Here is a 15,113-nt window from a genome sequence, read left to right as displayed (position 1 = left end):
ATATACATATATATATATACACACACATACATATAGTGTGTGTGTGTGTGTGTGTGTGTGTGTGTGAATTCTAAGTTAAATAGACATCAAATATCAATGTATTTTATCTTTCTTCTTGTGGGTTTTTTTTTTTTCTCAATGGAAAGTCCATAGTAAAATAGAATCCTTTAAACTGAACTCACATGAATGAGGGAGATAATAGAAAGGAACAGTTGTTTTGTTGCTGAAGGGGGAAAAAAAGAGGAGAAAAAAATAGTTACAGTTGATTAGAGAGTATGGCAGGTAATGAAAAGTTCAGAAAGCAATTCTAAGCATTCCAATAGAGTGAGTAAAAGATTTAGATGTGGGCGGTTTTGATGCGGAATTCCTTAACTTCACCATAAGTTCAAATGGCAGCCCCAGCTTGAGAAATATGACAAGTCCAAGGGAGCAGATATTGATTTGGGGATGGAGAGGGGTAGTATGTTGTGAGATGGTGTAGGGAGGCATAGAGCTTTGGAAGATACTCGGGTTTTCAATTAGAGGAAGAATATAATATCTATTTCCCTTTCACTTGCTTTTGTTTTGTTTCAAACTCAATAAGAACAATAATAATTTCTAATATAAACACAAATAATAATAATGATGTCAATGATGATTTCTAACTTAGCACAGGCTTTGGAGGGGGGGGGGGGTTTGTTGCTTTTTTCATTTTTCTCCCTCAAGAGATTCACGGAGGAGGAATAAATAAGCTAAGGAGAGAAAAGAAGAAGAAAGAAATAAACAATGAGTTAAATGATGTGGAGAGGAAAGAGATACATCTCTCTCTCTCACTGTGTCTGATTCTCTGTCTTTTACTGAGCTTCCTTTACCCACATGCACTTTCTTCTGATGACTAATGACGATGCAAACTGATCAGATACATTATTGCAATGCTAATTAGGTGCTGGGGAATTATTCCTGAGCAAAACATGTTCAGCACATTCCTCTGAGGTTTTAGAATATTACTTTGATTAAATTAAGAGAAGTTTTGCTTGTATCAGATCGGCTGTGAGATTTTGTGGCTTTTAAACACTGAAAGAATCATACTGCACTAATTCCTCAAATAATAACCATTTTATGAATAAACAACAACTACAAATATTAAATTAATGATACATAGTTTATTTGTTTGTTTATTTTTACATTATTTGCTTCTTTTTTATTATTAATGGTTTGTTTCCACTCCTGAAAACCTTTTTTCCCCAAATCAACAGCATTAATAGTTCTTTAACACATTACTGAGCATACCAATTCCCAGAGCCCTGTTCTTCTGTGATAGATTGGGAAAGAAAAAAAATTGAAACTATAGAAGACAATTAATCTAGCAAAATTTTACACATTTTTCATGCACCAACAATTTATAAATTATTTTCTTAATAATATGGAATAAAATAAGGAAGAAATATATCATATACCAGAAACAAAATTCCAAAACACTGAACAACATTTAATAATCAGAGGAATCATTCTACATATTTTCTTGAAAAGAATGAGTTGACTATGTCTACAAATTATTCTTCCTGAATTCTGAAAGTTTTTGATAACAACCCACTTGAGACCATCCAGGGTTCTGTGTACCAGCCCACTTGAGACAACTCATGGTTCTATGCAACCAACCTGTTCAAGACAGTCCAGGACTCAATGATGCCGGCTTCCTGTTAAGTTAACTCTTTAGCATTCAGATTACTCTTTCAAATGTAATGCATATTTTATTTTTAGAATGATATTGTATGGTAGATGCCAGATCAGGCCAGTATGTCAAAAGTGAAATTTAATATTAAGTATGGTAGACAAAATATTAAGTATGGCAAACACTTTTTCTGGCTCTCTGCATTCTGAGTTCAAATTACAACAAGGTCAACTCTACCAATAATCTTTTGGGGGTTAATAAAATAAGTACAAAAGCTGATCACCAGGGAGAGGGATCTCAATGCAATCAATTAACTATTATTGTTACTATTATAAGGGTGGTGGACTGGGAATCATTGGAGTGTCAGCAAAATGCTTTGCAGTATTTATTTCAAACCATTATGTTCCAAGTTCAAATCTGGTCAAGATCAGCATTGCCTTTCGTCCTTCTGGGTTCAATAAATAAAGTACCAGTTAAGTACTGGAGGTCAATGGTTTCAACTAACTTCAACTACTTCACCTCAAAGTTGCTAGCTTTGTGCCTAAGATAAAAGAACGTGCTTTCACTTCACCACCGAGCGCAGCTCTGTGCGCCTTGGGTATGTGCTGTGGTGCTCTTATGGTTACTGTATTGAAAGTGTCTTGCGTAGGATGTGTGCTGTGCCTATTATTATTATTATTATTATTATTATTATTAAGAAGGCGGCAAGCGAACAGAATCATTAGCTTAAAGGTATTTTGCCCATCGCTACATTCTGAGTTCAAATTCTACCAAGGTTGGCTTTCCCTTTCATCCTTTCAGGGTCGATAAAATAAGTACCAGTTGAATACCAGGATTGATGAAATCGACTCATCCCCTCCCCCAAAATTACTGCCCTAGTGACAAAATCTGAAACCATTATTATTACTAAGGTGGTGAGCAGGCAGAATCGTTAGCATGTCAGACAAAATGTTTAATAGCATTTTGTCCATCTTTATGTTCTGAATTCAAATTCTGCCAAAGTAGACTTTGCCTTTTCTCCTTCCATGGTCAATAAAACAAGTACTAGTTGAGCACTGGGGTTAATGTTATTAATTGACTACCAAGTCCCCCAAAACTTCAGGCTTTGTGCCTATAGTAGAAAGGATTATTATTATCATTATTATTATTTGCTGATACAAATTACGTCCAGATATCATGTGTGCACGCATACATGCAATGTGCATCACTATGCTGTTATCTGTCAACACAAATCACATTTGCAGCTGTAAGCTATATTCAGCACTCACACCACAAGTATCAACTTTTGTATTGCTCTCCTCCACCACCACCACCACCAATTCTATCAGCAGCAGCAAAGCCACAACCTTCACCAGACCAATCACCACAATCGCCCATCATCTCTATCATCGACATCAATACCACTACCACCACAGTTATCCTCAGCACCACAATGACCACCATGATGAGGAGGCTGCAATGACCACTACCACCACCACCACCACCACCACCACCCATCATCTAGCAGCCTACAGGAAGAACAAGAGATTAAAGAGTATTTTAATCAGTGGACTGGAAGCATCATATGTGTTTGACCAACTCCAGCCAGTTATAAGCACTGGTTGATGGTCTGCAGGCCCTGAATCAAATAAACCCTACCTAACCTACCCCACACATACAGACACCTTAAAGTTGTACCTGTCTTCATCCACATAACAAAAGTAAAAACAAGCAAAAATATAAAAAGGGCAATGTGGTTGATATAAAGTAATTGATGTAAAATTAATTATGGATAGTTGTCATGGAGACACATGTTTATCTCCAGTAATTAGTTGAAATAGTCTCTAATGACCAGTTAGTCTTTACTACAGCATATTTCTTACAAGGCAGCTTTTTGTTATCTCAGCTAGAAAAATTGAGTCACTTCCAACCCTATTTCTCTCTTATACACACAAACACACACACAAGCACATACATTCACACACAAACACATACACAACAATTCCTAATCCTGACTACAACTATTAAACAGTACATGTAACATCCACCACCTACTAAGCATACACGACACACACAAACATGCACACCAGCAAGATATACATCAGATAAATGTATCTATATATATATATATATATATATATATATATATATATATATATATATATAACCCATACACTAGAGATATATACACACAGCCACTACACACAACGACATCTAAAGAGTCTAGAGTGAATGTAACAAAAGTGTAGGAAGACTTTATTATGACTATTACGGCCTCAGCCATTCAATTATTGACAAGATACAGAGACAACTGAAGGCTTGGTGGCTGATCATGTGACCACTTCATTCATATTAGCAAGGGCTTGCATCCCCTGCTGTTACTGCCACCACCACCGCTACTACTACTATCAATGATAATGCCTACTTTAAATGCATTATGCTGTGTAGAAAAAGCAGTCTTTAATCTGTAATAATCTATTGTAATATCCCAGCACCAAGTCTATGGATTTTATTGATTAAAAAATCTGATGAAGAATACCAAGAAATACTTTAAATTTATTTTTCCTGAGACAATAGTTTTTTGGAGAGCTTTTATTCTCACTAAACCTCTATTCTTTTGTTCTAACATTTTTTTTTCCAGATGTTATGTATGAATGAAATAGTTCCTCACAAGATGCTTAATCAATGAACTAGCTATGAGAACACACATTTGTACAATTATAAACAAAATGAAAACAAAGCTTAATTTTTTATTTATTCCATTTGTAGCAACCTTCAATGAACTAATCTTACAATGTATCGTCAATTATTGGTTGATAATGCCATGACTTTGAGAAAGGCATAGCTGTGTGACATCTACCATTTTCTCATGAAATATCTCAATGTGGAAATATATTCTAAATTTTTGAAGTTGCTTATTTTCCATGCTTGTTTTGCATGCTTATTTTTTAAGTTGTTCCACAAATACTATTCATAGTTAGTTGCTTGCATATTTCAACTAATCTTGAAAATAATGAGGAATGTAGAACAACATAAAACCTTATCGTTAACTGCACTTAAACTGGAGTTTTGAACACAAGGTTAATCAAAAGACCAGATGCAGTCTCATCGCAAGTTAATATTGAAACAGTTCACAAAGAAGTGGCAGCTGATTGATAAGATAACAGAGAAGCAAATCTTGCAGTCAAAGGTAGAGGTAGTTGAAGTGATTGAGTGGACAAGATATTGAATGGGTTACATACTTACAGGAGTTCAAATCTCCTGTTGTTATTTCACTGTCATTCTGAGTATAGAATACTACATATTACATTCTATCAAATCATCTGAAAATAATAACCACATTCAGTCCAAGGGAAGATTTGTCTCTCTTCCATTTCAATTATAAACACAGAGCTAAGTAAAGATTCTTAAAAAGTAGCCCGCAGAAACATTCATCATTATATATTTTACAAGATTAATTAAGTGGTCTTGAGTTTATGTTCTAAATAAAACTGTACCAAATAAGACTAATAATATAAAACAAAATATGATGCTTTAAAATTTCCACTTTCAAGGATACTAATTTGAAAATAAATCAGATTTACAATGTTTAATGAATTATATGGGGCTGTGTGGTAAGCTTTGTTTCTCAATCACATGGGTCCAGGATCAGTCCCACTGCATAGCACCTTGGGTAGATGGAAACTGAAAGAAGCCTGTTCTGTTGTGTGTGTGTGTGTCTCCCCTTCCGCCGCTTGACAACTGGTGTTAGTATGTTTATGTCCCCATATCTTAGTAGTTCAGCAAAAAGAGGCCAATAGAATCAGTACCAGACTTAAAAAGAAATAAGTCCTGGGTTTGATTTGTTCGACTACAAATTCAAGGCAGTACCCCAGCATGGCCACAGATAAATGACTGAAACAAGTAAAAGAAAAGATAATCCTTCACAATATAGTTTTTATTTCATGTAACCCTTTGTGTTACATTCACTGCAATTTGTGAATGTTTTATCCTTTACTTAGAAAAAGAAATATGGGTTAGTTTCAAAACAAGGCAAGCATGGAAAAATGGCCAAAAAAGAAGAAAGCAAAAAATGAAATATATATAATCTATAGATGTTACGTGAGAGATAATATGTTGAAAACAAGAGTTTAATATTTAATTTCATGTGTGTGTGTGTGTGTGTGTGTGTGCATGTGTGTGTGTGTGTGTGCTTGCATGTATGTGTGTGTGTGTGTGTGAAAATGATAAAATAAATATAATTTACAATAAAAATTTAGTTTCTTTTTAATCAAAATATTAGCAACTTTACAACAAAATATCTCATTACAGTTTGTCTGCATTTCGAATCTCTGTCACTCACTCCCACTCAGTTTGTATTAGTTTCAACTCAGTATGACCGATGTAATCTGTAGTGTATTATACATATTTGACGATTAAAACTGAATTCGGATTGAAGAACATGTAAAAATATTTCATCAAAAAGGCTGTAACAGACATTGGAACAAAGCTGCATCTTTTGTGTAAAGTTATCAAAAATACATATCAACTGGCTCACTAGGGAATCACTTTAACCCTTTAGCTTTCAAACTGGTAATATTTGGCCTACATATTGTTTTATATTAAAGCTGTCAAAATCTGGTCTCTTACACCTACCCTACAATGGCATCATAAAAACATGCAATCATATCATTGAAATCTCAAAGCAACAAGATAATGCTTATTTAATACAAAACAATGGGTATTACATTTAACATAACGCTATAGGATTAAACAGTGTTAAATTAATACATTAAAAGAGTAAGGCAGTGAGCTGACAGAAATGTTAGCACGCCGGGCAAAATGCTTAACGGTATTTTGTTTGTCTTTAAGTTCCAAGTTCAAATTCCACCAAGGTCAACTTTGCCTTTCATCCTTTCGGGGTCGATAAATTAAGTACCAGTTGCATACTGAGTCGAGCTAATCGACTGGCCCCCTCCCCAAAGAAGAATTCCTAACATTAGGCTACAACAAGTAACGTTAGATGCCAAGAACCTTCATAAGAATCCTAGCTGTCCTTAATAAATACTGTTTTCTGGAGCTGCACTAAACCAAGTTTTATGCCTATTTCCTCTATCCATCTGTTCAAATCTTTAGGGATATTATCATTGTCGTCGCTGCCACCACCACCATCATTAATCCCATTGAAGCCAACATTGCCTTTCATCCATTCAGGGCTGGGAAAATACTGAGGATAATATAATAAATTAGCCCCTCCACTGAAGTTCAGGCACTGTGGGTATATTAGCAACAACCATTTTTATTATTGGATCAGAGAATTAGTGGAAACAGACAAAATACCAGTTCTTAACATCCTGAGTTCAACTTAGCCTTTTGAATTTTCTACGGTCAATAAAGATTAAGTACCAGTCAAGTATTGGAATGGTTTTAATCAACTCCCTTTAAAACTACTGGCTTTGTGGCTAAATTAGAGACAATTATTATAGTTATCACTGATTGTTAGTGTATTCAGACATGCTACAATCACTGAATTTCAAACATGCAATGATCCATCAACCATCTTTGCTGTCAGTAGTAGTTTGACAGAAAAATTAGTACATTATTGGAACAACTGAGATCAGGAAGGTGTTGAAAAGTTGAAGAAACAACAGTAGCAATTTACTCTGGTTTGAAGAAATCACAAGGAAATAATGCTGTTGGAATTTGAGCTGTCAAGATAATACAATGTTGCAAGTGCTAATTGCATATTAAAACATTGTTCATGACTTTAGCCATATAAAGTTAGCCTCATTCAATCAATAATTTCTAATGATAAACAGAAAAGGTTGAGACTAGCTGACATGTTATTAATAAATCTCTGCATATTGCCAAACAGAGTAATGATATCAACCATCATAACTATCTGTAACTTAGACCTGCTTGTAATTGTTAGTTACCCAGGTTGCAGCTCATGGAAACAATAAATTACAAAGGAAAAATTATAGCCATTTCTCAGAGAAATAATAAAATAGTATGATTCTGCAATGGGATATTTTATAGGAGGAAATCATCACATACATGAACAATGTGTTAGAGCTTGCTTCATTATTTTTTTCTATTTGGTGTATTCCTTTTTGTATTTTTACATGGATTATTCATTCTTTTAATGAATGGGGTAGTTGATTTGTCAAAACAAATGCTAGCTTAGGATGCTCATCCTACTTGCAAATCATTGCACTATGAAGTAGGGAGTGGTATATGTCTTTTTATTCAGTCAAGCAAACTTAGAGCATGGATAGGTGTCATACTCATGGGAAAACAACCCAGAAGATGTAGAAAGATCTAAATTTAAAACCGTATTATCAGTATTCAAACACTTTAACATCCTGTCATTTATACACTTTGAACATTTGACAAAAAAATTACATTCAACTATGTTTACAGTTTGTGGTAATTCTGTTAAACTGACTAACATGGTCAGGAACTGAAACTTCACTATAGTCATTGCAACATGTGTCTCTCTCTGTGTTACCATATTTTCTGACATACAAGTCAAAATTTCCAAACCAAAATTTAGTCATAAAAGGTAGGTTGACACACAAATATGATTTTGAAGGACCAAAAATTATGCTATACACTATGTTGGCTTGCATGCTAGAAAATATGGTGGTTTGCTTGACCAATAAATTTCATTCCTACTGCATGACTGAAGCAATTAAGGCATTCAGCTGTAAAAATAACTACATCAATTAAAATCATCTCAGCCATGCAAACAAGAAAAACTGATGTAAAACAATAAATGCCCTTATTTGTTATTTTCTATTTTTTTTTACATTTGTTTTCCCTCATAATTTTGTGTGCTTGTAATGATTTGAAGAAATGTTGGTATGTTGCATGACTTTTAATTAGCACAACATTCTTTTTATTGCCCGTTTAGAATCTTAGTGATAATGAGAAAGTAAACATGAACTATTAATAGCTTAATTCCAATTGGCACCCAATTAGATATAGTAAATATCTATATGTCATCAATATAGTATTTGTGTTATTTCTTCATACTTAAGTTCCTCAGTCACTGACCTATATTTTTAGCTAACTTATTATTTAAGATATTCCGCAACTGCTTCAACAAGTGTGTACAAGTGAAGCAAAGCAACATAAAGCAGTATTCATTAACAATCACAATCAGATAATTATTAGTGATAACAGTAGTCAAATTTACTTCAGTAAACTTCTGACATGGAGGTATCTTATCAAGCAAAACACTACATTGGTATTTGTAATTGTGTAGCATTCAGATTACTCTGTCAAATGTAATGCTTATTTATTTACATTGTTCTAAATCAATCATGTATTATCACACTGCTTCAAGAGTCCAATGATGTGACTTTTTTCTCTTTCTAGAATGACACTGTAGGGTAGGTATGAGAGACCAAATTTGGCCAGCTCGAACACAAAACAAGTAGAATATTTGGGTTGAATATAGCTGGTTTCAATGTTAAAGGGTTAAATCTAAGCTCTACAAGATGACAAAGTGAATTTATCAGTCCTGCCAAATTCTATGCCAGAAAGAAAAGGCTAATTTCTTAAGAAAAAAAAAAATATCTATAAAGTACAGATTTTTTTTAATACAGAATTTTTAAAACTCTTCTTTTCCTTGGTCCTGTCAATTTTATTAATGTTTTTACAATAAAGTTTTTAAAAGACTAAATCATGCAACTCCATTTAAAGATAAGTTTTTGTTCTATCTCAAGATAGATCACTGGTTCTTTTTCAATTCTTTTAGTATTACTAGTCAATTAGTTCATTTAACTAATTAACTAATCAATTGTTTGATTTCTTGGTTAATTAATCAGTCATTTTGTACCCATTCAAGCCCTTTCTTCTCCAGTTATGCTTCAGGTCTCTTTGTGCCCTAGTTTATAGGTTCTATATTTATATGGATGTAAGTGAGAATGTGTAGGAGATAAAGAGAGAGAGAGAGTGTGTGTGTGTGTGTGTGTGTGTGTGTTCATGTACACACACAATGTGGATTCTGTGAAAGGTATGAGTGGTTAAATGCTTAATAAGCTTATTGAAGAATATACAGAGTACGCTGGGTGCTATATGCAAGAAGTTAAATGGCTATTTAGAAACTTTGCTATTGCCAGGCGCATGTGCCATTGCAGGCAGCAAAAAGGAAACAATTTGAATATTTGTAAATAAATAATAAGAACACATTGGGTCCTACTTTGGCAAAATGGTGGCAGTAACATTTTTTATGACTTTTCCATCATGAATATATATAACCATAAAAAGCAGTATGCTCCTAACTATTCAAAAATATTAGGTTGTCACACAGGGAATGTCTTTCAAAGGTAACAATAAAAATGTTAGAGAACTGATTTATTTAATCAAAGTATGATCCATGTTCATTTATGACTTTTGCTCAATGTTTCTCTAAATCATATATGCCATCTTTGAAGAAATTTCATATTTTGCTGTGATAAACTGTCCGAATGCTTCAATTACTTCTTCTCTATTTAAGAATGTTTTATTGCATATGAAAATGCTCAAATAAGTGATAATCAGTAGGAGAGATACCAGGGGAAATAAGGAGGATGTTGCAAAATCTCATGATTCAGGCTGTGCAACTTTTGGACAGCCTGAGAAGTGTGAGGACATGCATTGTTGAGGAGCAAAATTGGGCCATCTCTATTTGCTAGTCTGGGTTGCTTCTTTTTCAAATTCTTATGCATACAATCAATTTCTGAGCAATATGACATTGGTGTTACTATTTTTCCTTGTTGCAAAAATGAATAAATGACTAACCCCCTTCGCAGACCACCATATGGTGACCACTAACTTTACGATAATTCCGACATAATGAACCTCACGTGTATCTTCCTCATCATTTATATTTGAATTGGCTTAATTCTGTAGCAGTCTTTTAGTTTTTTTGTAGCACACAAAATAACAAACATACGCACATTATGATGTGTACCTGATGTGTTGTTCAGCTGTGTTTTATTTGGGAAGGAGACAAAATAACACACTCCAATATCTATTTCAAGATTTCTTAAGCTTTTGACTATGCTGGAGAACTTACAAAACATTACTGATCATTTTGTGGGAAGTGAAACATTACACACATCTCATATGTAAAGTTACAAAAAAAAAAAACAATGTTTTGAAGGTAAAATTCTAGGGAAAGAATGGAAAACTATTAGTTTGCCTCATTTTGTTAATCATACTTATGCAGGTGCAGGCATGGGTATGTGGTAAGAAGATTGCTTCCCAACCACGAGTCCAGCTTCACTCCCATTGTGTGCTACCTTGGGCAACTGTCTACTATAGCCTCAAGTCACTCAAAGCCTTGTGAGTGGATTTGGTAGAGAGAAACTAAAAAGCCCATTACATACACCTATATATATATTTGTGTGTATGTCTTTGTCCCCCACCACCACCACTGCTGCTTGACAACCAGTGTTGGTATGTTTGCATCCCCATAACTTAGTAGTTTAGCAAAAGTGATTGATAAGCACCAGCTTTTAAAAAAGTATTGGGGTTGATTAATTCGACTAAAAATTCAAGGGAGTGCTTCAGCATGGCCACAGTCTAATAACTAAAACAAGTAAAAGATAAAGCAAAACGGTGAATAACAGGTTTTTCAAGATGCTTAAGCATTAACATATATTTTCTAAATCTCAGACCATATATTTAAAAATCAGTGGAGCACCTCGATAACCAACCTTTCAGTGCACCAGTGTCATAACTCAGAGAATGTTTTTCAGTTGTGTTATATAGTAACAAAACTAAATGATACTAAATAACATATTATGATGTGTTGCACTCTACATGTTGTTTTGATGTGCTGCACAGAAAAAAAATAACACACTTCAATGTATGCTTTAAGTGTTGTATAAGTAAACGAGCAGATTGTACTAAATGATACACTGTTTGAATGTCTAAAATGCTTCAGTTCAAAACCACAAGAAAATTTCTCCCCACTTTTAAAAAAGTGTAAAGTTTGAATAAAACATGGAAACAGGAAATCTCATCAAATATTGTTTAATTAAGATGTACCATCAGACTATGCCACAACAACTAACTTTACCTTGAACTAATTAACAAGAACCAGGATGCAAAAGCTAAATGAAACAGCAGAAAGATTATTGATGACAGCTTATTGCCTGTCAGAGATGTTGTTTTTTTCTTTTTATGTCTGAAATAAATGGTCATTAAGTTTAGATTAAAACCACTTGAAAATAATTGAGTTCACAATAAATCAACTATTGGCAACAAAGCAGTAAGTAATAGCAGATTGCTATCATATATTGTTATGAGCAGCTGTGGACTAAAATGGGTGAAGAAATACAAGAACAAACTCAATAAAACTTATTTGATAATATCCTCATTGAGACAGGTCAAAACAAATTTCAAAAAAATTTTCAAGTACCAAGATACACTACTTTAAATTACAGTGGGTTAATCAAGGTGGGAATGTCAAGGATCATCTACTGAATCAAGTGACCAAGAGATAAATAACAGCTAGAGATGACAGGTATGCACCCCATGTAACTATGATCAATCTAAATCATTTAGAAATAGTTGACATTTCATTCATATGGGGAGTGGGGAACCTTTTTTTAGCAGTCCCTTATATTTCTTACATAAAATTTGACAAGTATAAAACTTTAATTCATGTATGTATCTTTACAATATCAGTAATCCTCATGATACAAATCCAACAGCTTCCAACCACATCTAACACTAATATCCACATTTAAAGACAGTTGACATACAATTTGCAGACTGTAACAGGCTTCTACCATATAATTATAACTTAAAAGATGCTATGCTTGTAATTATATGTTGCATAGTAAATAATATATAATTACTGTAATAATAATTACAAAATTTGTAGATTTGGGACCAGTGAAAATTATGCATATAACTTTAGATAGGTGATTCTAACTAGCTGCTATGGACCTCCAGAGATTCTACACAGTCAGTCACAGTACTGGCTAGGAATAGAGCTGAATTTCATTCACATTATATGCTATGATCTTAAAAAGAGGACACATTAGATAATGTAGTCTTAATCCTTCTGATACCAACCCACCTGAGACTGCCCCTGTCTCTCTGATAAAAACTTCAGATTTTAAAGTAATCTAAATTTAAATCTTCCATTAAAAATTTATGTTAATTCATAGTTCAAACACCAGCTTAATAGTGAAGAAGTTATTACACTAAATTCTTCAGTGGTTTCAAAATTAACTGAAATAAAAGCAGTGTGTTCCAACTGGAGTATAACAAAAGGGTTTAAATGTATTATTATGTTTGGAAAAGGGTAATGAGATCATCACTGAAAACCCATTTGATCAAAGGGTGCACAGAGAGAATAGTTACTTTAGGAAACATATAGGTGATTGTGTTTAAGAAGCTTGTTTTGCAACCAAATGATTTTGGGTTCAGTCCCTCTTCGTGGTACCTTGGGCAAGTGTCTTCTATTATAGCCCTGGATCAATCAGTGCCTTGTGAGTGAATTTGGTAGAAAGAAACTGTGTGTGTGTGTGTGTGTGTGTGTGTGTATTTGTGTGTGCAATATATGAATGCATATGTCTTTGCGTTTGCCCAAGCACCACTGCTTGATAACTGGTGTTGGTTTGTTTACATCCCTGTAACTTAGGAGAGAAGCAGTTATGGGTTTGCAATAAGTGCATCTGGTAGTAAATAATGCCTCAATTACATACTCATGCAAGCAGGGGGAAACAGACATAAAAAGCAAAGGCAAAGATGAAGCATCCATACAGTCACTAGGTCAGCTGGAGTTAACCAAATCTCACTCAAACTAGTCCCTACAATTAAAGATGGCTCTGTAAAAAGCTTTGACCAAGCATGTCTCTCTTTCTCTCACACACACACACGCATCATTGCTTGCACCACAGCCCATCACATGGATCATCATTAGCATTTCTACCACCACAACAAGAACAAACTAATTAGGAACATGAAACAGCTCATAAAGGCTGGTGGTATTATAATTTGTGAAAATGGGAACCTGTTGAATAATAAATGTATTCATTGCCAATAAAAACAGAAATAGGGGAGTAGACTGGGGCCAAGGGAGAAGAGGGGGAAATGTGGGATCAAAAGAGAAAATTGGTGATGTTCGTAGGAGGTGACGTGTGGTAGGAAGTTGATTAAACTATAATAAAACACTAAACAGCTTGCTAATGGTAGGGAAAATGGAGTGGGAGGGAGTGTAAAGAGGTTACAAAAGTGATGGCCAACAGTTTTGGATAAAATTCATCACACACATATATATTTAACAACCACTTTTCCATGATTGCAAGGGTCAGACAGAATTTGTTGAAGCAGATTTTCTACAGCTTGATGAACTTCCTGTCGCCAACATTCACCTGATACCAAGAAAATTACACACACACACGTCTGTGTGTGTGTAGATAGCTTAGCTAGCTAGATAGATAGATCATCAAAGTAGTTTATCATGGACCAATAGCTGGATTACTACCTCCCACTTTGGGGTATGCATTTGCAATCCAGGAACAGGAAATATCAACCTAGTACCTGATGCACAAAAGGAATAGAGATGCAAGAAATGCAGTAAAATGTGACAACCGATGCAGACTTTATGGAATTAACACCAAAGATATTACTCACATCATAAGCAGTTGTCCGAAAATGTCATCACGGCATTATCTACCAATAAGACATGATGTTGTAGGTAGGACACTATAATGAAATCAGAACCCACAGTATGGTAGAAGCCATACCACTCATAATAAAAAAAGAGTACTCATGGAATGTACCAGTGAAGACCTCAATAAAATGTAAGCACAACAGACCTGATATAATAATTTGAGAGAGAAGAGAAACTGTGCACTGAAGATCGGTGAAAAAGAGAACGCCTACGCTGAACTATTGAGAAATCTGCACTTACTTTATCCAGATTACAAGTTCAGGTTTATACCTGTCATTATTGAGGCCCTGGGCTATGTAACACACAGTCTAAATACCAATCTTGAGAAATTAGACTTCTCAAAACCAGAAAGGAGAAAGCTAATTCGAAGACTACAGATCCAATCCATCACTGGAACTGTAGAAATCTGTAAAATTTTCCAGAGGTTTATCATTTAAATATATATGGGCATGTCTAGATATGCAACTGTATGCATGAGGATACAGAGAAAAAACATACAAATCTGCACGTATACATACATAAAATACCCTGTTGCTGATGTTGAAATTCTATTGAAGGAGCCTTGAATCTAGGTTAGAAACTGGCTATTTTTCTATTGGCAAGAAATCTTGAAATAAAACTGAACAATGGCATACATGCATACATACATACAAACATACATACCTATATAGGCAATATTTACCTCCGCCTCGATATACACACACACACACACACACACACACACACACACACACACACAAATAAATCCTGGAGTTACTTATTCAGAGGAACGTAGTAACGTCACTAAGAATAAAGAATAGAAAATGTTAAAAATGCGTG

At 34.4% G+C, this 15,113-nt stretch overlaps 1 protein-coding gene across 3 annotated transcripts in view; it reads right to left on the bottom strand.

Moving 5' to 3' along the window:
• LOC106877252 (bile acid receptor) overlaps positions 1-15,113 on the bottom strand; it is a 147,084-nt gene that overhangs the window by 59,750 nt on the left and 72,221 nt on the right. The window lies entirely within an intron of this gene.

This window comes from Octopus bimaculoides, chromosome 8 (genome assembly GCF_001194135.2).
Source record: "Octopus bimaculoides isolate UCB-OBI-ISO-001 chromosome 8, ASM119413v2, whole genome shotgun sequence".
Taxonomy (NCBI): Eukaryota; Metazoa; Mollusca; class Cephalopoda; order Octopoda; family Octopodidae; genus Octopus; species Octopus bimaculoides.
This window is presented reverse-complemented; position numbering and strand designations above follow the sequence as displayed.